The sequence below is a fragment of the Equus asinus genome, chromosome 23, assembly GCF_041296235.1.
Source record: "Equus asinus isolate D_3611 breed Donkey chromosome 23, EquAss-T2T_v2, whole genome shotgun sequence".
Classification (NCBI taxonomy): Eukaryota; Metazoa; Chordata; class Mammalia; order Perissodactyla; family Equidae; genus Equus; species Equus asinus.
In genome coordinates, this window is record NC_091812.1 from 66,869,592 (window position 1) to 66,896,217 (window position 26,626).

General features: G+C 39.9%; 1 protein-coding gene across 3 annotated transcripts in view; it reads right to left on the reverse strand.

Annotated features, from left to right (window-relative positions):
* Positions 1-26,626, reverse strand: part of ZNF169 (zinc finger protein 169) — a 124,658-nt gene that overhangs the window by 63,204 nt on the left and 34,828 nt on the right. The window lies entirely within an intron of this gene.

Genomic DNA, 26,626 nt, shown 5'->3' on the forward strand with positions numbered 1-26,626 from the left:
CACTCCACAGTTTCATAGGGCCAAGCAGAGAGCTGATCTTCCATCTTATTATCCCCTACTCTGCGAAGCAGAAGGTAGCCCTCTAACTGCAAGTGGTGTCGGTAGGCTGAGTGGAGAGCTGATCTTCCCTCCTCCGCTAGGTGGAAACAGGCAGTGCTCCAATTTCCCCACTCTCTTATTCCACACCCCTATAGTAGTGTCAGTGGGGTCCTACAGTGATTTGAACCCCCACTCTTCAGTAACAAAACTTAATGAGGAGGTGCATTATGAGGCTAATTACACTACACTTCACTACTACCACCACCACTACCCATTCACCCAGTTAGCAATGCCTAGCACCCACACTCATAGAGAGCATTCCACTCTTCTCCACCTGACCCCTGGTGTCAGCCAAGCTCAAGAGGGAGCTGAATGAGACTGAACAGGCAGAGTGAAGCAGGGCTAGTCAGCCCTCCACTCTCCCCAACCCCCGTCAAGAGGGCCCAGTGGAAACCTGAGTCTTCACACCCAGTGGGTATCAGTAAGTCAGAACAAGGTGTTGCTAGGTAAGGTAGTCAATACTCTGCTTCACTCCTCCCCTGGTGCCAGGGGGCCAAGTGGGGAGGTGACCTTCCATCCCTCTGGGGTCAATGAGGTAAAGTAAGGTGGTAGATGGTGGGGGTGACTAGCACTCTGCTTGCCCCCTCCTTTCTCTCTCCAGGTGTCCATGGTGCCCAGCCAAGAGCTGGGCTAAAACTCCCACTAAGAGGCAACAAGTAGATGTGAATTGGTGATCCAGTTTAGCTAGGAAGATGTCAGCAGCAAAAACAGGGAGCTGAACTTCTACCCAGCCATCTGCAATGAAACAGTGTAAGTGCTCCATTTTTGCCAGGGTGGTCCTGGAGCACAGAGGGAAGCTGAACAGCCATACTTAGGTGGCCCTTGTGCTAAACCTCCACTCCTAAAAGAAAAAGAAGATTAAATAGGATCCACAGTCTCTAATATAATATCAATTATCAAAAATGCCAAGAAAATCAACAGAAACACCAAATTGAATGAGATAATGGAATTTCTAAGAATTTTAAAGCCAGCATTATAAAATGCTTTAACAAGCAAGTATAAAATCTTTTGAAACAAATGAAAAAATAGAAAAATCTAAGCAATGAGATGAAAATTATGAAAAGCAAATTAAAATTATATAACAAAAATATAATAACCAAAACAAAAAAATTTTTTTTGACTGAATGGGCTCACTAGTAGAGTAGAGGTAAAAGAGGAGAGAATCACTGAAATAGAGGACAGACCAACAGAATTTACCCAATCTGAATAGCAGAGAGAAAATAGATACAAAAACAAAAAACAGTCTTAGGGAACTGTGAGGCAACAAAAGAACTTTTTAATATTTCTATATTAAAAGTCTTGAGAGTTTGAAAAGTATTTGAGGAAATTTCAAGGATTTGAATATGTTCATGTTATCTTTTTCATGTTATTAATTTTGACTTTGATTCAATTGTGGTCAGAGAACATACTTGGTATTTCAGTTATTTTGGATTTGCTAGGATATGATCTACCATGGTATATGTTCTATAAATACTTTTTTAAAGTATATATTATGCTGCTGTTTGGTAGAATGTCCTATAAATGGTGTTTAGAACTTGTTCATTGGGTGATGTTCAGTTCTATACCCTTGCTGATTTTGTGTATATCAGTTGTTGAAAGATGGGTGTGAAGCATCCAACTATAACTGTGGACTAGTCTATTTCTTTCTTTAGTTCTATCAGTTATTCCCTAGTAGCTTTATTAAGGTGTAATTCATATACCATACTGTATTAATCAGGGTTCTCCAGAGAAACATAATCAATAGGAGAATATATATGTGTGTGTGCGTGTGTGTATGTATGTGTGTATGTATGGAGAGAGAGAGGTATTGAGATTTATTGTGAGGAATTGGCACAGGCAATTATGGAGGCTGGGAAGTCCAAAATCTGCAGTGGGGGCCAGCAGGCTCAAGACCTAGGAGAGGTGATGGTGCAGATGAAGTCTGAAGGCATTCTGCTGGAGAATTACCTCTTACTCAGGGGAGGGTCAGTTTTTTGTTCTGTTCAGGCCATCAGCTGATTAGATAAGGCGCACCAACATTATAGAGGGCAATCTTCTTTACTCTTCTGATTAAAATGTTAATCTCATCCAAAAAGACCCCCTCAAAAATAGCCAGAATAACGTTTGACAAAATATCTTGGCACTCCATGGTCTAGTCAAATTGAAACATAAAATTAACTATCACAAGTCCACCACCTGTCAACTTGGCATCTAGACACACATCTAAATAAAGACAATAAGAAGGCCATACTTCTAACTGATGCACAACTATCCTGCATACAAATGAAAACACACTAACCCTTTCTCCAGAAGAGGATGCAAAGTCCTTAAATGATGTTAACTCTTCTCCTTGATATCCCATAACTTAAATACTTTCATGTAAAATTAAGAATACTTAAATACTATAATATAAAGTCAGTGCAGCTCAAGTTACATGATAGGGGATAAGAGAGGGGAGAAAACAAAGATATTATATTATGTATACGTACACATACCCCACACAAACATATTCATAACATAACAAGGAAGAAACACTCATGACAGTTACAGTCCTCATTTCTGTAACTGGTCACATGGTTGTCACTGGTATTTCTAACTACCTTCTTCCACTACCCATTCCATATTCCCTTTGTCCGCAGCAAGCACCTCAGCTGGTCGTGGTTCTTTACCTGGTGGAGTGACCCAAACCATTCCTGAAGGAGTTGGGCTACTAGTAGCCCTGCCTAGATTGCGTAGTTGTAGTTTTCCATTCACTTTAACCACAGGGCATGGCAATACTAAGAGACCATAAGGAATCTCCTGTATTCCAGACATTCTTTTCCTTCCTCTATTGTGGAGTAACAGTCCAACTTCTCTTGGTAGTCAGGAGACTACCTTTCTTTACCTGTTGATTCAGAGGCATGAGGAGTCCAAAATGGCCAGATTAACTTAACTTAACTTCTTAACTTCCAGTTTAACAGAATCATTATTGTGTTTCCTGGTGGAAGCATTCCTTCCTTTGGAACTAAGGCCTCTAGGCCAGCAGAGTATAAGGTCATGGGGACAGGAAGCAAATATATTGTTAGTGGATCACCAGGGGTAATAGTGAGTGGTACAACTCCCAGTTTCACCCCTTGATTCCTGGACCTGTGAATCCTGGCTATAGGAGAAACAGCACCTTATACCTGGTACTGATTCAGAGTATATACAGCCTCCTGGAGAACTTTTTCCTGCTCTTACAAGGTATGGCCACCTGAATGGGGATGTGGTGCAAATCACCACCCCTGCATCTTTTCAGTCCTTATTGGTGGCACTAACCTCGGAAATCCCTCCAGGAATGCAGTACTGCCTTTACTATTTTTCTATGTAGAGGCAGTTCTAGTGGCTTCCACTTAGCCTTTTCCACCATGGTAGCCCTTACTCCATAGGTCAGGGAACCAGTGTGGGAATTCCTCCAGTTACTTAGTATATCTATTCCAAGTACAGTTCTGGAACTTGGGGAATAACCACAGGATGAATTTGGGGACCGACTGGGCCCACTGCCAACTTTATTCATTATGTGACCTTCATAAGCCCCTACTCTAGTGGACCATGGTGACATTTTGAGTCTCCTGGAATTAGTGTCAGTTCAGGGACAATGTCCAGTAGTCCCCAAAAGGTCTCATTATTCCCTTTTCCGCAAGGCACAATCACACCAGTAAAGGCCATAGGTTCCTTTGGGAAAGGCTGGGACACCCATTAACATTATAAAGTTTTGGCAGTATACCAGGGTCCTTCCTCAAGGGCACCCAGCCTCCCCTTCAGTCAAGGAGTTCTGAGTCTGTAAACTGGGCTCATGTCTTGGAATTGACTCAGCAGCAGTGCCTGTTTTTATAATTTAGGTTTGACTTTTGTTCACTTGACCTAGAGCTTTTCTGCTTATACAGATCAAGTAAGAACTTAGTAGCCTTCTTATCTATTTCACTTCTAGGAATACCAAGACTAACTAGCAAAAGCCATAGGTCTAGAAGCAAAGAAGGGTGGTGGAGGTGGATTCTGAGGAGAACTGGCATTGTCTTGGAAAGGCAGCTGCCTCTGGGGAGGCCATTATAGTTTCCTGAGACAATGTAGGGTTAATTTCCTCAGACTGAGGTAGAGAGGCTGCTTCTACTGGCAAAGAAGACTCATCAGAATTTATGAGTTTAATATCCCTAGCTTCATCAAGGTCTTTCCACACATCCCCATTCCAACTTTCAGGATCCCATTCCTTCCCAATCAGTGCCCTTACTTTAACAGTAGACACCCTGCAAAGCTGGGAATTCAGTTTGCACTGTAAGTCAGCCACTTGAAAAATGAGATTCTGGGTTTGATTTTCAGCAATCTTAGCCCTGTGGCGACAGGAGATAAGAGTTTCTTTAAGGGAAGACATAGAAGCTTTCAGATAATTTATGTGGCACCTGAGCTGGGAATTCAAATCTCTGAGCCATCCTTTTCTTTCCCCACTTTGTCCAGTGACATTAGAAGCAACCAGCAAATTTCGTTATACTCATTAGTTTGACAAAAATGTTCAAAAGCATCATATACATTGTCACTTAGATCCTTGCTTCTTATAAGTATTTGATTAGAAGTATCCAATGATGATATTTTACATCTCTATTGCCAGATCACATCATGGACTATCTGTGCTCTCTTTGCCATCAGAAATAGAGTCATTAGTGTCTTTAACTCTTATCAGATAAGAGAGCCAGTTCTAGAAACCCCAGAGCTAATTCAGAAAATTCTTAAGATTCTATTCCTAGAGGATTCTGGGAAGATTATGGAGTAGGAAGCACCAGGAATCTGTATCCCCACCAAACAACAATTGCACTGGTAGAATCTCTCTGATGTAATTATTTTGGAGCTCTGGAGTCTGTTGAAGGCTTACAAGATTGAGAGGAAGGCTCGGACAGTAAACTGTGGTCAATTTCATTCAATTTCAGCTCTTAGTACCATAGCAGCTACACATCCCCCACCCCCAGCCACATGGTAGGCAACTGTGCACATGTTGCTGGATCAGCTCACACACAGCATGTGGGAGCAAGAGTGAGCAAAAAGGACTCTGTCCTCCAGGTATTGGGGATCTGTGCTCTGATCATGGCTTCTCATTACAGAAGTGCAGACAAAGAGGCAGGCAGACGTTGTGGCTTCACCTCTGCCCCATTGTTGCAAGCCCCTCCCCCCTCTGGCTCAGTGACTTCCAGGAGATTTAAAGAGCCAGCACCCTTTCTCCCTTCCTTTATTTTTTTGTTTTTCCCCTTTGGGAGCCAGACATTAAAGACTAGGACATTCAAAAACAACTGCCTATACAAAGAATACTAGAAAATGACTGTATATGCCCAAGGAAAGGCTCAGAAAAGACATAAGAAGACATTAAGTTTACACTTCAGGCTGATTCTCAGCACAGAGAGGTTACAACAATCCAAAAAAAGGAAAATGAAAAAACAATAACAAAAAACAAACCCTGGGGAAGGGAGAGAATCTGCTTTCCAGAATTATCACATTATTAAATTCAAGTGTCCGGTGTTCAACAGAAAATTATAATATAGCATAAAAAGAAACAGGAAGGTATGGCCCATTCAAAGGAAAAAGATAATTCAACACAATCTCTCCCTGAAAAAGACTTAATAGAAGATATATTGGACAAAGAATTTAAAACAATGGTCTTAAAGATGCTCAAAGAACTAAAGGAAGATGTGGAGAAAGTCAAGAAAATGATGTGTGAACAAAATGAAAATATCAATAAAGAGAAAACCTAAAAAGCAACCAAAAGAAATTCTGGAACTGAAAAGTATAATAACTGAAATTAAAAACTCACTAGCAGGATTCAAAGGCAGACTGGAGCATGCAGAAGAAAGAATCAGTGAACTTGAAGATAGGACAGTGAACATTATTAAGGCTGAAGAGCAAAAAGAAAAAAAAATTGAAGGAAAGTGAATAGAGCCTACAAGACCAATGGGGTACCACCAAAAGTACCAACATATGAATCACAGGAGTCCCAGAAGGAGAAGAGAGAAAGAAACCGAGAGAATATTTGAAGAAATAATGGCTGAAAACTTCCCAAATTGGAACAGAGACATGAATATAAATATCCAAGAAGCTCAACAAACTCCAAGCAAGATTAACTCAAAGAGACCTACACTGAGACATATTATAATCAGACTTCCAAAAGACAAACAGCAGCTCTTGAAAGCAGCAGGAGAGAAGTGAATTATCACACACAGGGGATCCTCAATAAGATTATCTGCAGATTTCTCATCAGAAGCTTTGGAGGCCAGAAGATGGGTCAATATATTCTAAAAGTGCTAAAAGGAAAAAAACTGTCAACCAAGAATCCTATATTTTGCAAAACTGTCCTTCAAAAGTGAGGAATAAATCAAGATATTCTCAGATAAACAAAAGCTGAGGGAGTTCATGACCATTAGATCTTCCCTGCAAGAAATGCTTAAGGGAGTCCTGCAAGGTGAAACAAAAGGATGCTAGACAGTAACTTCAAGTCATATGGAGAAATAAAGATCTCAATCTAGGTAAATACATGTACAATTATAAAAGCTACTATTATTGTAACAATGGTTTGTAGCTATACTTTTGTTTTCTTCGTGACTTAAGAGACTAATAGATTTAAAGAAAAATATTAATGTAAAAGCTAAAATTATTGTAACTTTGGTTTGTAACTTCAAATCTTATTTTCTATATAATTTAGAAGACTAAAAGAATTACTAGTTTAGGTTTTTGGGCATGCAGTGTACAAAGATGTAATTTTGTGACATCAACAACTAAAAGGGGTGACTATGGAGCTGTAAAGAAGCAGAGTGTTTTATGTTACTGAAATTAAGCTTCACATTCAAATTAGAGTATTAAAACCTTAGGATGTTAAAAGTAATCCCCATGGTAACCACAAAGGAAAGAGCTATAAAATATACACAAAAGGAAATTAGGAAGGAATTTAAACATTTTACTACAAAAAATTGACTAAACACAAAGGAAGACAGGAATGCAGGAAATGAGGGATGAAACAGCTATAAAGTATATAGAAACGAAATAGCACAATGACAGAAGTAAGTCTCTCCTTATTAGTAATTACTTTAAATGTAAATGGATTAAACTCTCCAATAAAAGCAGAGATTGGCAAAAACACATTATTAAAGTATATGCTATCTACAAGACACTCATTTGAGATCCAAAGACACAAACAAGTTGAAAGTGAAAGGATGGAAAAAGATATTCCATGCAAAAAGTAACCAAAAGAGAGCAGGAGTGGCTATACTAACATCAGACAAAATAGACTTTAAATCAAAAAAAGTTACAAGAGACAAAGAAGGACATTATATATTAACAAAAATGTTCAATAGAGTAAGAATATATAACAATTAAAACATTTATGTACTGAAGGACAGACTATCAAAATATATGAAGCAAAAACTGACAGAATTGAAGGAAGAAAGAGACAGTTCTTCAATAATAGTTGGATTCTTCAATACCCCACTCACAATAATGGGTAGAACAACAATACAGAAGACAAATAAGGAAATAGAGAACTTAAACAACACAATATACCAAATAGATCTAACAGACATATACAGAACACTCCACTCAAAAACAACAGCATACACATTCTTCTCATTTGCACATGGGACATTTTCCAGGATAGACTGTATGTTAGCCCACAAATTAATTCTCAACAGAATTAAAAAGATACATGTCATACAAAGTATCTTCTCCAACTACAATAGGATAAATTAGAAATCAATAACATAAAATTAGAAAATTCACAAAATCATGGAAACTATATAACACACTTTTTAAAAACAATGGACCAAGAAGAAACACAAGGGAAATTAGTAAATGCTTGGAGTTGAATGAAAATGAAAACAACATACCAAAACCAAAAAGAGTGTTAAGGGGAAAATTTACAGCTATAAATGCCTACATTAAAAAACAAAGATCTCAGGTGATGTCAGCATCGTGGCAGAGAGAGTTTTTCCAGTAATCTTTCCTCTCCAACATACAAGAAAAAAAATCCATATTCCAACAGAGGACATCCAAACACAACACAAAAAACGTTGGAGAGACCCAGGCAGCCATAGGACGGAGGACAGAGAGGCTGGAGCCCCACCTCGGAGGTGGCGGAAGGGGATAAGAGAAAACTTCACTTCCTCCCCTAAAGACTGCGATCTGGGACTGAGGGAGGTCTCTGAGAGGGAAAGAACAGGGGAGGGGATGTTTGTTTATGGGAACATCAAGGACTCCCAAGGGCCCTTGCAGCCTAGAGGGAAGCCCTCTACTGGGGCAAAAGCTTTACGGGTGGGTGACCTTATCAAGCCATTACCCCAAAAGAGCAGATAGCAAGAGCAGAGGGAGAAAACCCTGAGAGCACGCAGGAGAAAGCGCCTCCCCATACCTGCTCAGAACAGCTCCAGCCCCTGGAATTTCAGCTGAAGGCAGAGGGCTCAGAATACATGGCTCTTGACCCCCACCCAGTGGTGATAGGCGGTAACTGTGACCAAGTAACACCAGGATGTGAAAGAGCAGAGCCACTCCCTCTAGCAATATCAAACATTATATTAGATCTCCAGACCAGAGAGAAAATGAGAAGTACCCAGAAATCAGTCCTGAGGATGCAGAAATATGTAATCTAAATGAAAAAGAATTCCAAACAACTATCATCAAAAAACTCAACAAGGTAAAAGAGAATGTATAGAAACAATTCAACAAGTTCAGGAGCTACTTCACAAAAGAGATTGAAACTATAAAGAAGAATCAATCAAAAATATTAGAGATGAAAGACACAATGAAAGAAATAAAACAAAATATGGATTCCCTGAATGCTAGAGTGGACAACATAGAGGAGCATATCAATATAACTGAAAATAGACATGTTGAAATGCTCCAGATAGAGGAGAAGAGAGAACTAAGACTAAAAAGAAATGAAGAAAGTCTCCAAGAAGTTTCCAACTCAATTAGGAAATGCAACATAAGAATTATAGGTATTCAAGAAGGAGAAGAGGAGAATGGAGTAGAAAGCTTGTTCAAAGAAATAATAGCAGAGAACTTCCCAAACCTAGGGAAGGTAATCCATGTGGAAGAGGCTGTCAAATCTCCTAAATATGTCAATGTGAAAAGACCTCCTGCAAGGCATATAGTACTGAAACTGGAAAAACTGAATGACAAAGAATAATAAGGGCAGCAAGGCAGAAGAAAATAACCTGCAAAGGAACCCCCATCAGGCTTTCAGCAGATTTCTTGGTAGAAACCTTACAGGCTAGGACAAACTAGAGTGACATACTCAAATCATTGAAGGACAAAAACTTTCAGCCAAGAATACTCTATCCAGTGAAAATATCCTTCAGATATGATGGATAAATAAAAACTTTCCCAGACAAACATAAGCTAAGGGAGTTCATAGCCACAAGACCCACCATACATTTCGTGTATGGCCCTCATACCTGAAAAAAAAAAAAGGGAGTGGGGGGAGAAAGGGATTACAAAGCACAGAGTAAGGAGTTTAAAAAAGGAGTTAGAAAAAAAAAACCCTCAACAAAATACTAGCAAACAGAATTCAGCAGCATATTAAAAGGATTATACAGCATGACCAAGTGGGATTTATTTCTGGAATGAAGGATGGTTCAACACTGAAAACTGATCAATGTGACATGAAGGGGAAAAAACATATGTTCATCTTGATGCAGAAAAAGCATCTGACAAAATTCAACACCCTTTCATGATGAAAACACTCAACAAAGTAGGAATAAAAGGAAACTATGTCCACATAATAAAGGCTATATATGAAAAACCCACAGTGAACATAATATTCAATGGTGAAAGACTGAAAGCTTTTCCTCTAAGAGCAGGAACAAGGCAAGGATGCCCACTTTCACCACTTCGATTCAACATAGTATTGAAAGTTCTACCCAGAGCAGTTAGGCAAGAAAAAAAAATAAGTCACCCAACTGGAAAGGAAGAAGTAAAATTATCTGTATTTGCAGATGATATGATCATATATGCAGAAAACCCTAAAGACTCTCGAATTTTTAGAACAACTGAATTCAGCAAAGTAGTAAAATACAAAATCAACACATAAAAATCAGTTGCGGGGCTGGCCCTGTGGCCAAGTGATTGAGTTTGCGCGCTCCATTGCAGGCGACCCAGTGTTTCGTTGGTTCAAATCCTGGGTGCAGACATGGCACTGCTCATCAAACCACACTGAGGCAGTGTCCCACATGCCGCAACTGGAAGGACCCACAACGAAGAATATACAACTATGTACCGGGGGACTTTGGGGAGAAATAAAATCTTTAAAAAAAAAATCAGTTGCATTTCTATATACAAACAATGAAAAATCTGGAAAGGAAATTACAAAAACAATTTCATTTACAATAGCATCAAAAAGAATAAAACACTTAGGAATTAACTTAACCAAGGAGATGAAAACATTGGACAATGAAGACTACAAAATATTGCTAGAAGACATAAATAAGTGGAAATACATCCCATGTTCATGGATTGGAAGACTTGATATTTTTTAAATGTCAATATTACTCAAAGTGATCTACAGATGCAATGCAATCCCATCAACCCCAAAGACATTTCTGAGGAGTAGAAAACCCATCCTAAAATTCATATTGAATCTCAAGGGACCAGAAATAGTCAAAACAATCTTGGAAAAGAAAAACAAAATTGGAAGACTCACACTTCCTGATTTCAAAACCTAATACCAGGGCTGGCCTCATGGCCTAGTGGTTAAGTTCAGCACACTCCGCTTTGGTGGCCTGGGTTCAGTTCCTGGGCGCAGACCTACAGCACTTGTCAGCGGCCATGCTATGGCAGCAACTCACATACAAATAGAGGAAGACTGGCACAGATGTTAGCTCAGAGCAAATCTTCCTCAACAATAACAACAACAAATACCTAATACCAACAATCAAAACAGTGTGATCTGGCATAAAGACAGACATATAGACCAATGAAATAGAATAGAGAGCCCAGAAATAAACCCTTGCATATATGGTTAAATGATTTTTGACAAGAGTGCCAAGACTATTCAATGGAGAAAGGACAGTGTTTTCAACAAACCGTGCTGGGGAAACTGGATATCTATAAGCAAAAGAATGAAGCTGGTCCCTTCTCTTACAACATATACAAAAATTCTCTCAAAATAGATGAAAGACCTAAATGTAAGACCTAAAACAATAAAACTCTTAGAAGAAAACATAGAACAAAAGCTTCACAACATGGGATTTAGCAGTGATTTCTTGGATATGACACCAAAGGCACAGGCAACAAAAGAAAAAATAGACAAATTGGGCTTCATGAGAATTTTAAAATTTTGTACATCAATAGACACTATTCACAGAGTAAGAAGGCAACCCACAGAATGGGAGAAAATATTTGCAAATCATATATCTGATTATAAATTAATATCCAGAAAAATTCAACAATAACAAAACAATCCAATTCAAAAACAGGCAAAGGACTTGAATAGACGTTTCTCCAAGGAGGATATATGAGTGGCCAATAAGCACATGAAAAGATGCTCAACATCACTAATCATTAGGGAAGTGCTAATCAAAACTACAATGAGATACCACCTCACACCCATTAGGATGGCTACTATCAAAAAAACAGAAAACAGGTATTGGCAAGGAGAAAGTGGAACTCTTGTGCACCATTTGTGGGAATGTAAAATGATACACCCACTGTGGAAAAAGTATGGGAGTTCCTTAAAAAATTAAAAATAGAATTGCCATAAGACCTAGCAATTCCACTTCTGGGTATAAACCCAGAAGAAATAAAAGCAGGGTCTCAAAGAGATATTTGTACACTAATGTTCATAGCAGCATTCATAATAGCTAAAACGTGGAAGCAACCCAAGTGTCCATCAAGTGATGAATGAATAAGCAAAATGTGGTGTATACATACAATGGAATATTATTCAGCCTTATAAAGGAAGGAAATTCTGCACTATGCTACAACATGGATGAACCTTGAGGACATTATGCTAAGTGTCAGCACAAAATAACCAATAACCATTCTATAGGTAAGAGAGAGAAGGTGAGTTTGATTTGAGCCAGGGTGAGGATTATAACCCAGGAAGGCAACTTCCACAAAGGAAGAAATTGTTCCTGAGAAGCATGGTTTTCATGCTTTTAATTGGATTGTCTTTTTTTTATTGAGTTATTAGAGTTTTTTAGATATTCTAGTTATAAGTCCTTTACCAGATACATGACTTACACAAAATTTCTCCTAGTCTGTGGGTTGTCTTTTCACTTTTTTGATGGTGTGCTTTGAAACAAAATATTTTAATTTTGATCAAGTGCAGCATATCTATTTTATTGTTGGTTGCTTATGCTTCTGGTGTCATATATTAGAAACCATCGCCTAATCTAAGGTCACAAAATTTTACGCCTATGTTTTCTTCTAAGAGGTTTATAGTTTTAGCTCATTTTGTGTCTTCAATCCATTTTGAGTTACTTTTTCTGTATAGAGTGAGACAATGTTCAAATTCATTCTGTTCCATGTGGACATCCAAGTGTCCTAGCACCTTTTGTTGGAAAGACTATTTTTCCCCCATTGAATTATCTTGGGATGTTTGTCAGAAATCAATTAATCATCTATGTTAGGGTTTATTTCTGGACTCCCAATTCTATCCCATTGATATATTTGCCTACTTTATGCCAATACCACATTGCCTTGATAGAGTAGCTTTCAGGTCAGTTTTGAAATAGGGAAGTGTGAATCTTGCAACTTTGTTCGTTTTAAGATTTTTTGGAACTCTAGGCTCTTTGAATTTCCATATGCATTTTAGGATCAGCTTGTGAATCTCTACAAAGAAGCCAGCTGGGATTTTAATAGGGATTCCTTTGACTCTGTAGATAAATTTGGGGAGTACTGCCATCTTAATAATAATAACTCTTCTAATCCATAAATATGGAATATTTTTTCCAACTATTAATATCTTCCCTAATTTCTTTCAACAAATTTTGTAGTTTTCAGAGTATGGTTTACATTTCTTCCTTTAAATTTATTCCTAAGAATTTTATTCTTTTGATGCTCTTGTAAATGAAATTGTTTTCTTAATTTCATTTTTGGATTGTTAATTGTAAATTTATGAAAATAAAATTTATTTTTGTTTCTTGATCTTGTATCTTGAAACCTTCCTGAACTCACTTATTAGTTCTGTTAACTTTTTTTTTTTAAAGATTTTATTTTTTCCTTTTTCTCCCCAAAGCCCCCCGGTATATAGTTGTATATTCTTCATTGTGGGTCCTTCTAGTTGTGGCATGTGGGACGCCACCTCAGCGTGGTTTGATGGGCAGTGCCATGTCCGCGCCCAGGATTTGAACCAACGAAACACTGGGCTGCCTGCAGCGGAGCGCGCAAACTTAACCACTCGGCCACGGGGCCAGCCCCAGTTCTGTTAACTTTTTAATGCATATTTTAGGATTTTCTATATACAAGATTATGTCACGCTAAAGAAAGCATTCATCTTCTTTTCTAAACTAGATGTCTTTTATTTCATTTTCTTGCCTAATTCCTCTGGCTAAAACCTCCAGGAAAACGTTGAATAAAAGTGGTGAGAGAGAACATCCTTGTCCTGTTCTTGATCTTAGGGGGGAAAGAAATTCAGCCTTTGAACATTTAGTATGATGCTAGCTATTGTTTTTTCATGTATGCCCTTTACTAGGTTGATAAATTTAGCTTCTCCCTCCTAATTCGTTGAATGTTTTCATCTTGAAGTCATGTTAAATGTTGTCACATACTGAGTCTATTGCGATGATCATGTGAATTTTGTCCTTTTATTCTATTGATATGATGCATTACATTAATTTGTTTTCAGATGTTAAATCAACCCTACATTTCTGGGATAAATCCCACCTGGATGAGGTACATAACCCTTTTTATATGTTGCTGGATTCAGTTTGCTAGTTTTTTTGTTGAGGAATTTGCATCTATATTCATAAGAAGTATTGGTCCATAGTTTTCTTTTCTTGTGATGTCTTTGTCTGATTTTGGTATCAGGGTAATATTGCCTCTGAGAATGTCCTCTCCTGTTTTGAGGAAGAGCTTATGAAGAATTCTTATACATTCATCGTTAAATGTTTGGTAGAATTCACCAGCAAAGGCATCTGGGCCTCAACTTTTCTTTGTGGGTAGTGTTTTGATTACTAATTCAACCTATTTTCTTATTTAGGTCTATTCACATTTTCCATTTCTTCCTGAATCAGAATCAGTAGTTTGTATCACTCTAAGAATTTGTTGATTTCATCTAAGTTGTCTAATTAGTTGGTAAACTATTGTTCATAATATTCCCTTATAATCATTTTCATTTCTGTAAGGTCAGTAGCAATATCCCCTCTGTCATTCCTGACTTTAGTCATTTGAGTGTTCTTTTTTTTTTCTTGGTCAAGCTAGCTAAATGTTTGTCAATTTTGTTAATCTTTTCAAAGAACCAACTTTTGGTATCCTTGATTGTTGGTTGTATTATTACTATTCACTATTTCATTGATTGCCACTCTACTCTTTATTTCCTTCTTCTGCTTGCTTTGGATTTAGTTTGCTCTTATTTTTCTAGTGTCTCAAAGTGGAAAGTAATTAATTTGATATTTTCTTCATTTTTAATATGGGCATTTACAGCTATAAATTTCCATCTAAGTACTGCTTTCGCTGCATCCCTTAAGTTTTAGTATGTTGTGGCTTCATTTTAATTCATCTCAAAGTATTTTCTAATTCTCACTGTGATTTTTTTTCTTTGACTCATTGGTTATTTAAGAGTGTGTTGTTTGATTTTCATATATTTGTGAATTGCCAAAATTTTATTCTGTTATTTATTTCTAATTTTACTCTATTATGGTCAGAGACATATTTTGTATTAGTTCCATCCTTTATTGAGGCTTGTTTGATGGCCGCGTGTATTTCCTATCCTAGAAAATGTTCCACGTACCCATGAGAAAAATGTGTATTCTGATGCTGTTGGGTCTGGAGTGTTCTGTAGATGTCTATTAGGACAATTTGGTCTATAATGTTGTTTGTCATCTTTTTACTTATTGATATTCCGACTAGTTGTTCTATCCCTTATTGAAAGTGAGATATTAAAGTCTCTAACTAGTATTATTGAATTACCTATTTCTCCCTTCAATTCAGTGAGTTTTTGTTTCACATGTTTTAGGGTTCTCTTGTTAGGTGCATCTACGTTTATAATCATAACTTCCTGATGAAATGATCCTCTTTATCACCATAAAATGTCCTTCCTTACATCTAATAATTTTTGTTTGAAAATCTATTTTGTCTGAGATTAGTATGGTGACTCCAGCTATCTGTGGTTGCTGTTTTATATGATACATCTTTTTCCATTCTTTTGCTTTCAATCTATTTGTATTTTCAAATTAAAGTCTGGGTCCTATATACAGCATATTGTTGGGTCTTGCTTTTGTATCCAGCTGGACAAATACTGCCTCTTGATTGGATTGTTTTATCCATTCACATTTGATGTGATTATTGATATAGTTGCATATATATAAATCTGCCATTTTATTTTGTTTTCCATCTATGTCTTTTTTGTTCCTTTATTGCTTTCTTTTGCAGTAAGTGAATATTTTCTAGTGTAATATTTTAATGACTTTTTAGTATATTTTAAGAAATCATTTTCTTAGTGCTCTCCCTAGGACTTACCATATATATCTTAACTTACCTGAATCTACTTCAGATTTATACTAACTTAATTCCAAATGTATATAGAAATGTTACTCCCATATAGGTCTATTCCCTCTTTGCCTTTTTTGTGCTATTTGTTTACACATACTGCTTTTATATATGTTTAAAACTAACAATACATTGTTATAATTATTATTACATATAATTTTATGCCTATTATACAAGCTGAGAAAAGAAAGGAAGTGTAAATTTGTAGCTTTTTATATTAACCTTCCTATTTACCATTTCTGATTCTCTTCATCTGTTCCTCTGGGTTTGAATTACCATCTGGCATAATTTCCTTACTCCAATACAGCTTTGCACTGACCTACTGCCTTGGTGCTGTCAAATATATTACATTTCTACATTATAGGCCCAAGAATATAAATAAATATATATATTTTATATATACAATTTATACAATTGCTTTTTGATTCAGTTAATAGAATATGAATTTATACTTTCATAATTACATAATTGCCTTTATCACTGCTCTTTGTTTTTTCATGTGGATTCACATTACCGTCTGTGGTTATTTACTTTCACCCTAAAAATCTTCCTTTAATATTTCTTGTAAGTTGAGTATGCTCTCAATGAATTCTCTCAGTTCTTGTGTGTTCCTTTCTTTTGAATGTATATTCACTTCTGGGAATGTATTTATTTCCCCTTGATTTAAAAGATAGTTTTCCTGGCTATAGAATGCTTGTTTCACAGGGCATTTTCTTTGAACACTGAATATCGTTTGTTCTGGCCTCCAATGTCAGCACTTTGATGTCAGCACTTTGATGTCAGCACTTTGAATACGTCAGTATGTTCTGGCTTCCAATGTTTCTTATAAGTCACCTAGTTAAACTTATTGAGGTTCCCTTATATGTAATGAGTTGGGGGTTTTGTTTGTTTTGCTGCTTTCAAATTTTTCTCTTCGTTTTTGTCTTTGACCATTTTTACTGTGATGTGCTTGAGTGGGCATCTCCTACTAGGAGTTCATTGAGCTTCTTGGATATGTAGATAAATGTTTTTCATCAAATTTGGAAAGTCTTCAGCCATTACTTCTAATTTTTTTTCTGCTCCTTTTAGTCTCTCCTCTCCTCCGGTACTTCTCTTATGCATATGTTGGTGAGTTTAATGGTGTTCAACATTTCTCTGAGTCTGTTTATTTTTCTTCATTCTTTTTCTCTCTGTTATTCAGATTGCATAATCTGTATAAATCTACCTCCAAGTTTGCTGATTCTTTTGCCAGTTCAAATCTACCATCAAGTCCTAATGAATCTTTCATTTTGCCTATTGTACTTTTCAACTCCAGAATTTCCATATGGTTCTTGTAAATAATTTCTTCTTCTTTATTAATATTTTCAATTTGATGCCATTGTCATCATGGTTTCCTTTAAGCATGGTTTCCTTTAGTTCTTTGAATATATTTACAATAGCTGCTTTTACATCTTTGCTAAATTTGACATCTCGGCTCTCTCACAGGCAGTTTGTTTTTCCTGCCCTTTTTACTGTGTATGTATCACAGTTTGATGTTTCTTTGCACATCTTATAACTTTTTGTTGAAAACTGAACATTTTAGGTAATATATTGTAGAAGCTGGATACTGATTACCCTATCCCCTCCACATGGCCTGTTTTGTTACTGTTTGCTTTTTTATTTGTTTAAGGATTTGGCTAGATGATTTCAGTGAACTCCATTTCCCCTGCAGTTTGAAGCCGCTGATCACTCCTCAGAGGGTACAGCCCTGGACATCCACACCCTGGGATGACAGAGGTTTTAGCAGGGCTCTCTTTGTCTCTTTCTCCCATCTCTCTGCTAAGCTGCCCTCCTTTGTTGGTATTACACCCAGCTGTTAGGCTCCACAAATTGCTGGTGTATCACTCTATTGTTTTCAACAAATTCCCAGTGCATAAATTGTTCCACAGTCAGACCTACTTAAATTCAGGCAGGCTTATTTTCTGAGGCCAGTCTTTGAGGTTTGTTCTAACCCTTAGAGAGTGCTTCTTAGCTGTCTTTTTCTCCAGTTCTCTCTAGTAAACTAGCTGGTCTACAATTGGCTTGTTGCTCTCATAGAGCTACCAGTCTCCTCCTAATTGCTTACTACCAAAATCTCCATTGTTTCTGAAAGTGCATTTAGACTTGAACTTCCCAATGCTCTGTTTTAAATAAAGGTAGTTTTGTTTGGAGAGCTGCAGAGCTCTTTGTTCTTAGGGACTGCCTCTCTCCCTGGGTAAAATCTTTGAGTCACTGCTCTGGGCACTCTATGGGGTTGGTAGCCTCTGGCCTTCTGAGCTTGACTCCTCTGACATGAAATGTCCATCCTATGACAAAGATGAGGTGAATATGTTCAGGGGCCCAGTTTTCTTGGCCTACTAGTTTTCATGGCCCTAGGAGTGGGGTTGGTGGAGGAAGGGAGCTCCCACCTTCTGAGCCTCATTTACCAGGAATTTAGCCTTTTCAATTTGGAGTTGGATGGAATGAGGAATTCTGGAAGCTACCCCTCCTGTGATATGTCAAATTCCTTAATTAGGAGCTGAGGGAGAGTGACCACTGTCTTCATGGCCATAACCACCCAGCGCAGAGCTTCCAAAGAGCTGAGCTGGGAATGTGGAGAGGGCGTGCCATGGCTCAGGTGCCAAACACTTGCTATTCTTACCAAGATTTAATAGACTTTCTTGAATAAATGTTTCTTCATTTGCTGTGTACCCTTAGGATTGTTTCCAGTCTTGCCCTTGTCCCCGAACCTTTGTTTTCTCTTCAATGCCAGGAACTCTCTCTACATTAATTATCCTAGCACTCAAGGCTCCTGACAGTCCTGGGCAAAATTTACCTGTCTGTCAAGCATGCCTCATTATCATGTTTAGCCCATGCACCCTGCCTGTGCCTTAAACAGTGTGTAAGCTGAGGACAGGCAAAGATGGAGAGGGCTATGGTACGTTGTGTGGGAGAGGGCCTTTCCAGGGGGAAAGTCATGGGAGCAAAGCCTAGGGGATAGGTGAACAAGGTGGCGTGCATGGGAAGCAGCGAGCAGACTGTTGGGTGCACGAAGCCACCCAGGGTGGAAGATGAGCTGCAGCACCATCCACAGCTGCGCTGTTAGGACCCGGAGCGCAGGTCTGTGGTGCCTGGTTCTTGTTCACTGGGTGAAGAGGAATCCACAGAAGTGGTTTGAGAGGTAAAGACACGGCCCTCTGCGCCCCCTGCAGGGCACCTGGCTCCTGATTTCACTCCGACTGCCTCAGAGGTCAGACACTCAGTCTAGAGTAGACTCCCGGGGCTCCCCTCCCACTGCATTCCCCTCGAGGCCTCTGGGAGGCCAGCCTCACCCACCATCAGAAAGGGAACTGTCTGCAGCCTCAGACTGCTGAGACACACCGTCTCAAGACCTGAGAAAGGAATAGAATACAACCACAAGATCTCAACTTCTCCTGCTTGTCCACATAGAAGTCTCTCTAAGCCTCAATTTCCCCAACTGTAAAATGGGGGCAACAGCACCTACTTTGGAGGGTAGCATGTGGATTGAATGAGAGAATGTAAGACAAGAACACAGCACAGGGTGTGGCACGAAGCCAGTCCCCAATAAAGCCTTCTGCCGTGGCCTTCCCTTGGGACAGTCCGCCCTCTAGCACATTCCGTCCTCAGACAGTGTGGTCTGAGCACACAAACCAGCTATGCTCCACTTGTCCACTGTGGCTTTCCAGGACTGTTTAACATTTACAAAAGTTACAGTACATTATAGTGAATATTCTTAAACATGCCTCGTTTTGTACATTAGCAAGTGTTCTTTAAAGTACATTTCAAGAAGTAAAATTTTCTGAGTCATATGGTATTTACATATAATTTTAAAATATTTTGCAAACCAGCTTTCCAAAATGGCTATACCAATTTACATTACCACACACTTTACAGTTTACATTCCCAGCACATGCTAGCCAACACAGATATTATTCAACTTCTTTAAACTTCTGCCAATGTGATAGACAAACGTTTCTATCTTATTGCTCTCTAAATTTTCATTTCCCCAATTATATTTCCTCACTGGTGGTGTTGAACGTCTTTTCATGTTTATCCTTCCGTGAGTTGCCTGTTTATAAATTTTCCTATTTTTCTTTTGTGTGTTGGCTGGGTCCTCCAGGAAGCAGATGTTGAGACAGAGTTGGGAGTGAAAAGGTCTGTTAGGGAGTATTTTCCTTTGCAAGAAAAAGGGAGGAAGCAGGATTGGGAAGGGGACCCATCAGTACATGACACAGATGCCAATCAGTGTCCCACATTGGGCTGACATGGCTAGGCCTTCGTGCCACAATGTTGCTCAGCCATTGGTGGAAGCCCCCCAAAAGTGTGACTTTGGCTCCAAATTTTAGGTGACCCTAAAGGAGCCTGCAGCTGAGGGCCATTAGTTAACCACACTCCACAAGTTGTTTTCTTATTGGTTTGTAGCTTTTCTTTATATAAAAGAATTACTACTATTTTGTTGTATAAATAAATGTTTTCTCTTGTGTATTCTAGCTTTTGTATAGACATACCTTCCTGACACTGACATTATAAAACTATTCTCCCATATTTTCTTCTAATACATTTAGATACTTTATTGATAATCCATTTTATGTGGTGTGAATCATAAATATAGATAGTGGAGGTATAAATGTATTATTTTCTAAATAGACTTTCACTTGCCCCAACAGCCTTTACTGAGTTCTTGGTCGTTCCCACTTATTTGGCAGGCTAACTTAATCACATATTACTGAAGCCTGCACTTCAGTAATCCAAAATCCACAAGAGTGACATAATAGAAAAAAATAAGAGAAACCACAACTTGCAAAATGTACCCTGACTCACAAAACAAACTGCACCAAACCAAAACTAAGACACTCATCACAGACTCTCTAAGTTAAAGTTCTTATAGCACCAGTTTGTTGTGACAGACCCATGTGTTCTAAGATAAGACCACAGACAAACCAGCCCAAGAGTGACATAAACAGACTCATATGTTCTAAAAATAAGACCACTGTTTGTTAGAGCAAGTCCCTAGTTTATAAATTCTGAGTAATCCCTGCCAATACCATCCTATGACTAACTCCAGGCCCCAGACCTACCTAACAACCCTGCCCCACCTCACTCCAAGATGCCCCACACAGTTCCCTAGGGTGCATGTTCTACCCTAGAGCCAAGAGAGAAACCTGTCTTTGACCACAGGTGTGTTCCTATGGTCTTTGGGCAATGGCTTTATCAATTTTTTAAAAGTTACAAATTTAGGGGCCGGCCCCATGGCTGAGTGGTTAAGTTCACACACTCCACTGTGGTGGCCCAGGGTTTCACTGGTTCGGATCCTGGGTGCGGACATGGCACTGCTCATCGGGCCACCCTGAGGCGGCATCCCACATGCCACAACTAGAAGGACCCACAACTAAAATATACAACTATGTACTGGGGAGAAAAAAGCAGAAAAAAAATTACAAATTTAAACTTGAAAACAAAAAGAATACTCACTATCTCAATAGACAAGAAAAGGTGACAATTCCATGAAACAGGGGAAGAAGACAAGCAGTTAGTGGAAGACATGGCCTCTGACTACAGCCGCAGCCCAGAACCAGTGCTGGAGAATCCTGCCTAGGACTGCGAGAACTGGAAGAAAGCTTCTCTTGCCTGTGTGATGAGCCAAGAACAGGAGCAGCCCAGGGACAACAGACAGGGAAACTGGAGAAGCACTTCATCAAAATTGAAAACATTTGTTCATCAAAAGACACTGAAAGATAATGAATAGGCCACAGACAGAAAAGGACTTGTGTCTAGGATATATAAAGATACCTCATAACTCGATAAGAAGACAAGCAGCTCAACTGAAAAATGGACAGGGCCTGGTCCCGTGGCTGAGTAGTTAAAGTTCTGTGCATTCCACTTTGGTGGCCTGGGTTCGCGGATTTGGATCCTGGGCACGGACCTACTCCACTTACCAGCCACACTGTGGAGGTATCCCACATACAAAAGAATATAGGAGGATTGGCACAGATGTTAGCTCAGGACAAATCTTCCTCAAGAAAAAAGAGAGGAGGATTAGCAGTGGATGTTGGCTCAGGGGGAATCTTCCTCAGCAAAAAAAAAAAAAAAGGACAAAAGATTTGAACAGGCACTTCACCCAAGAATGTCTACAAATAGCAATAAGCACATGGATGATGTGCAGGTCAGCCAAATGTAAATTTAAACCACAATGAGATCCTACTACATACCTACTAGAACAGCTAAAATTAAAAAGACCCATCTGTCCCAAGTGCTGGGGAGGGTGTGGTGCAACTGGAACTCTCATTGCTGGTGGCAATGCAAAACCACGGTGTGGTTACTTTACCATACGACCCAGCAATTCCACTGCTAGGAATTTACCCACTAGAACTGAAAGCTTAAAGATTTGTACTTGAATGTTCATAAAAAGCTTTATTCATAATACCCAAACCTGGAAACAACTGAAATGTCCATCCACTGGTGAATGGATGAACTGTGACAGATACATAGAATAGAATACTACTTAACAAAAAAGAGTACTGCTTTGCTATAGGATGCGTAAGAACATGGATTAATTGCACAATCCATATGCTAAGTGAAAGAATCCAGACAGAAAAGGTTACATTCTATATTATTCATTCATATGATATTCTGGAAAAGGCCACATTATAAGGGCAGAAAACAGATGAGTTATCAGAGGCCAGGGGTGATGGGGGATTAACTGCAAAGGGTCTTGAGGAACTTTATGGGGCGACAGAAATGTTTTATATCATGACTGTGGTGGTGGTTACATAACTGTACACATTTTCAAGACTCATCAAATTGTAAATTAGTGAATTTATTGTATGTAGATTCTATCAAATAAAACTGTTTTCTTTTTTAAGAAAAGCTAATCTTTATCTCAGAATTACAGATGCATATATCCTTGGGTCCAATAATTACATTTCAAGAAATTTATTCTACAAACACGTGCACGTGTAAAATCACTTGTGTACAAGGTTATGGCATCGCTTGTGGATGCCTCACTAAAGGAGTGTGGGGTAGAGAGCGGGTGGGGATGGGAGGGAGACTCTTTGCTTTTGTACTTTTTGGATTTTGAATAGTATGACTATACTCATTACTTGGTTTTTAAAAAAAGCATTCTTTTGAGCAATTTTCCTGGCCCAGGTGAGAGATGCTGGTGGGCTGGCCAAGGGTCTCTTCACCTCAGGGTAGATGCACATTGATCATGTGGCCCAAGCAAGTCATTCCCCTCTCCATCTCCATATCTGTGAAACGCTTCCTTGCTCCTAGTCTCTGGCTGAGTATCATCCTGGGTTTTTCCAAATCCCAGGGTACTGTAACAGCCTTCTCTTCTGGGACTTTGCACCCTCTGAAGGCTGGTTCTTTCTGCCCTCCTTTGCTCTCATACTAGGTTGAGGGCACCCCAGGGCAGGCAGCATGTAACTTCTCTGTCTTCGGTGCCAGCAAAGGGCCCAGCCCAGGGTGCTATTTGATGACCAGACCACCAGATGGCAGGAAAGCTCTGTTTCCTGGAGGCTGAGTCTAAGGTGCTAGATCTGTCCAATACGGCAGCCACTAGCCACATGACGGCTATTGAGCACCTGAAATGTGGTGAGTCCTAATTAAGATTGTTTTACGTGTAAAATACACATGGGATGTTGAAGACTAAATATGAAAAAAGAGCATAAAATATCTCAACATTCTTCTATCAGTTACATGTGGAAACATTTTAGACATTAGGTTAAATAAAATATATTAAAATTTTCACTTGTTTTCTTTTCATTATTTTTAATGTGACTACTAGAAAATTTAAACTTACACACGGTTCACATTATATTCCTACTGGACAGTGCTGTGCTAGACCCTCTGTAAAACCGCCCAGGAGAATTGGCAAAGAGCCAAGGAGCTGGTACACACCCCTACCCCCAACCTCTGCCCCAAGATGGAGAGCCATATGGCATGTGGATGTCACAGAACAACTCCACCATCACAGCACAGCTGGTCCCAGAGGTAGAGGTCACAGCAAGGCCCTGAGAGCAACAAGAAGCCTCCGACCATCCTAACTGCTCCTCCCTGGGGTTGGGTACCAAGGGGACTCCATGTGGGAGAAGGCAGCCCCCAGTGGGTGCTGTCAGTGCCAGCCAATATGCAGCACTTACCTGTATTCCCTCCCTTGCCACCTACATCAACCCAATTTCAATGAAGAAATGATGGAGAAGGGAAGAGGCAGCTGCCCAAGTTCCCCAGCCAGTGACTCATAGCACTGTATCTCGAGGTCACCAGATGCAGCCTGTCTTCCTCTGTGTCACACTGCCATCCTCGTGAGCTCACCAAGAACTCCGAGAGGGGAGGAACTAGCCTTCCACACCCTCCCTACTGTGTCGGAAATCTGGATTGCCCGGTATCTCGGTTCTGTCCTGTTATGGATCGCCTGTGCTTTCTTGAAGGCATAAACAGAGTGGCAATGCCCACACAGTGGACAAGTGGAGCATAGCTGGTTTGTGTGCTCAGACCACACTGTCTGAGGACGGAATGTGCTAGAGGGCGGACTGTCCCAAGGGAAGGCCACGGCAGAAGGCTTTATTGGGGACTGGCTTCGTGCCACACCCTGTGCTGTGTTCTTGTCTTACATTCTCTCATTCAATCCACATGCTACCCTCCAAAGTAGGTGCTGTTGCCCCCATTTTACAGTTGGGGAAATTGAGGCTTAGAGAGACTTCTATGTGGACAAGCAGGAGAAGTTGAGATCTTGTGGTTGTATTCTATTCCTTTCTCAGGTCTTGAGACGGTGTGTCTCAGCAGTCTGAGGCTGCAGACAGTTCCCTTTCTGATGGTGGGTGAGGCTGGCCTCCCAGAGGCCTCGAGGGGAATGCAGTGGGAGGGGAGCCCCGGGAGTCTACTCTAGACTGAGTGTCTGACCTCTGAGGCAGTCGGAGTGAAATCAGGAGCCAGGTGCCCTGCAGGGGGCGCAGAGGGCCGTGTCTTTACCTCTCAAACCACTTCTGTGGATTCCTCTTCACCCAGTGAACAAGAACCAGGCACCACAGACCTGCGCTCCGGGTCCTAACAGCGCAGCTGTGGATGGTGCTGCAGCTCATCTTCCACCCTGGGTGGCTTCGTGCACCCAACAGTCTGCTCGCTGCTTCCCATGCACGCCACCTTGTTCACCTATCCCCTAGGCTTTGCTCCCATGACTTTCCCCCTGGAAAGGCCCTCTCCCACACAACGTACCATAGCCCTCTCCATCTTTGCCTGTCCTCAGCTTACACACTGTTTAAGGCACAGGCAGGGTGCATGGGCTAAACATGATAATGAGGCATGCTTGACAGACAGGTAAATTTTGCCCAGGACTGTCAGGAGCCTTGAGTGCTAGGATAATTAATGTAGAGAGAGTTCCTGGCATTGAAGAGAAAACAAAGGTTCGGGGGCAAGGGCGAGACCTTAAAAGACCTTAAAATGGTCTTTCGGAATATGTAACAAAGATGAGATGGAGAGCCCAGGGAAGCTCAGTGATTCCAGCACAGAGATTCCATCAAAGACATGGGCTCCAGCCTAGCCCTGATGTAAATCAACCACACAGCCTTGGGCAAATCACTTCCAGTGTGCCACACACATGTAACAAACATAGAATTTAATTCTTACAACTGGGGATTATATGCTATTTTCATCTCTAATATCACACAGCAGTAAGAGCTGGACTCAGGAATCCACAGGCCATATCCGTAATAAGAAAGGCACAGATGCCTAAACTGCTCAGCTAGGGAATCTATCACACAGTAAGCTTCAGGAGGGAAACGATGGGCCCAGACCAGAAAGTGCAAGCAATGGAGAGAAGACCTGAGTTCCACAGATACTGAAGCAGCAGAAAAACAGGACTTTATCATTAGTAATAACATATGAATGTCAATTGTACATTTTATAGAGCTCATTCACATCCACTGTTTCAGAAGAATATCCCAAGAGACTTGTAAGCTGACAGAGCAGAGAACTTTACCCCATTTTGCAAGTAAAGAAACAGAGGCATCGCTGGGAGAGAGCAGTGCCACTTCCTGCAGAACATTTTCCCATTGCTGTGTTAGTCAGAAGTCTTGGGCTTGCAATGAGGTGAACCAGACTCTACTCAGCTTAAGCAAAAGGGGAAATTCAATGGAAGGATGATGGGGCAGGAGTGACACTGGACCTCAGAGACAACTGGGACACGGACTCAAAAGACATTAGGAATTTCCACTCCCACTCAGGACACAGAAAGTCACAGGAAAGTGTCTCTCCTACCCTAAGAACAACAATAACTACAAAAGTCAGATAACCTACAAAATCATAATTTAAAAAAAATGATGGTTTAGCCCATCAGAAAGCTGAGGTCACCAAGAAAACTACTAAGCTAAAATACAAAAAGTGATAGGCCACTCTTGCAAGAGAAGACACCCAGTTATCACTGAAAGAGCAACAGGAAGAAGAGGAAGATGCAATAGACATGCGTAGGAAGAATTTTTGAAGGTCAAATGTGGGCTGTTTGGGAGTTTGGAACCTTCAGTAGCTCCAGATACTGAGGGGAGCCTACAAACACAGACTGCTAAAAAAAAAAAAAAAAAAAAAAAAATGGAGACAAAAAAAGAAAACAGAGAGAAACCCCTCAGGAATTCAGGGCCTTATATGGAGTGGGGCAGTGGCACTCTACAGCTGAGGGATGGGTAGGGGAACGGAGAGAACTGGCTGAGGTGCAGTGGGCAGCATCTGCTAAGTCTTGGGGCAGAGTGGGAGAACTGAGGGAACTCTAGGACACTCTGGGTCCTACAAGAAGCACAAGGCAATGGCAGTCTATGGAAATCATTACCAAGAGAGGAAACACTCTTGATCTAGAGATGGCCCAATGTTG